Source organism: Myotis davidii, unplaced genomic scaffold, assembly GCF_000327345.1.
Source record: "Myotis davidii unplaced genomic scaffold, ASM32734v1 scaffold1292, whole genome shotgun sequence".
Lineage (NCBI taxonomy): Eukaryota > Metazoa > Chordata > Mammalia > Chiroptera > Vespertilionidae > Myotis > Myotis davidii.
The window spans coordinates 371228-373076 of record NW_006283154.1 but is presented as its reverse complement, the minus strand read 5'-3'; the positions used below and the strand labels follow the sequence as shown (position 1 = coordinate 373076).

Genomic DNA, 1849 nt, shown 5'->3' with positions numbered 1-1849 from the left:
CAACATAGACATTTATTATATATCATTATTAAGTGCTAGGTACTTATATACTTGTATTGCTATACTTTTATATGACTAGCAGTGCAGTAGGTTTGTTCACACCAGCATCAACACAAGCATGTAAGTAATGCATTGTGCTATAACATTACAATGGCTATAACATCACTGGGTGATAGGAAGTTTCAGCTCTATTATAATCAATGGAACCACTGTCATATATGGGGACTATCACAAATAAAACGTCATTATGCAGTGCATGTGTATTAAGAAATAGTATGTCTATTTTATTTCTCTAATATATGAATTTGCACATATGTGAAAAATAAAACACTATTTTTTCATCAGAAACATATATCCTTTTTTTAAAAAAAAATAGTAGCAGTCTGGTTTATTAAGCTGTGCCTTTGTACAGGTGCTGGGGCTTGCCCATGGATGTTTAAAGCTTGGATGTTCTGCCAGTTCTTTTTGAGCAATGACACCAGGAAATTGACAGCTAAGTGGATATTGTGCACAAGTTCATCATCTGTTATCTTCACCTGGCCAACAGCCACTGCCAGACACAGGACCTTCTTCATCTAGCACTTGATTGTGGATTTTACTTCATCAAGTTTGGCCAACATGTTCTCATTGTGGGTCAGCAAGGAAGGGAACTTGCCAGCCTTATTCAGGCCTGGGCCCAGGATTCCTGGGATCTGCTTGATCAGAGATTCTGAAGCTAAAAAGATATCATACTTCTTGGCCAGCTTCTTGACCAGTTTCTTATTTTTGTTGAGTTTCTTTAACTCCTCGATGTCCATGTGGGGGATATCCATGGCCTTGGCCTCATCACAGTACTATTGGTCCCCCAGAACACATGGATTGAAGCCTGATGGTATCTGAGAGAAGCGTTTTCCCTTCTGAGGGTCATAGTTCTTCAAACTGATCTGCAGCTCCACCATTTCCAAAAACTTATCGAACTTGTGCTGGTTCCAGTGCAGGACTTTCTGCACCGCCTCACAGAAGGTATCATAAGAGACTTTACTGCTCATGGTCCCCAAAACTAGAAAAGAGTAAAAGATTATTTCTGTAGCAATTATCACAGCTTCATTCCTTCCTCCCTCTGACTTTCAGTATTTCTGGGGAAGGCGGGGAGGTAAAAGGATAGGGGAACATTGGAAAGCAATACAAATATAGTCTCTGCTTTCCCCTACCAGGAGCTTATCTATACTAATAAAAGAGTAATATGCTAATTAGACCAAACATCTTCTGGACATCCGGCTTCCTTCCAGACAAAGCCATGATGGAGGGGGCCAAAGCAGAGGCAGTTAGGGGCAATCAGGCCAGCAGGGGAGCAATTAGGGGACAATCAGGCCAGCAGGGGAGCAATTAGGGGGCAGCCAGGCTAGCAGGTGGGCAGTTAGGGGCCAGCCAGGCCATCAGGGGGGCAGTCAGGGGGTGGCCAGGCTGGCAGGGGACCAGTTAGGGGGTGATCAGGCCAGCAAGCAGAGGCAGTTAGGGGCAAGCAGGCATGCAGGTAGAATAGTTAGGTGGGATCAGTTATACCTCAATAAATTTTAGGGAAAAGAATAAAAATACTGAATTTCAAAACCTATTGAAAGAAATAATAGTGTAAAATATTTTTGAATTATATATGTCTGTGTAAAAAAGAAAAAGAAAATCCTTTGTAAATGATCATTAGGTTCCAAGAGTAGCCAATCAAATCAATTTATTTTATTTTATTAAATATATTTTTATTGATTTCAGAGAGGAATTGTGAGGGAGAGAGAGATAGAAACATCAGTGATGAGAGAGAATCATTAATTGGCTGCTTCCTGCACACCCCACACTGAGGACTGAACCTGCAACCTGG

At 41.3% G+C, this 1849-nt stretch overlaps 1 pseudogene; it reads right to left on the bottom strand.

Annotated features, from left to right (window-relative positions):
• Positions 1-377: 377 nt before the first annotated feature.
• On the bottom strand, positions 378-1028 carry LOC102761348 (annotated as a pseudogene).
• Between the last annotated feature and the right edge of the window lie 821 nt (positions 1029-1849).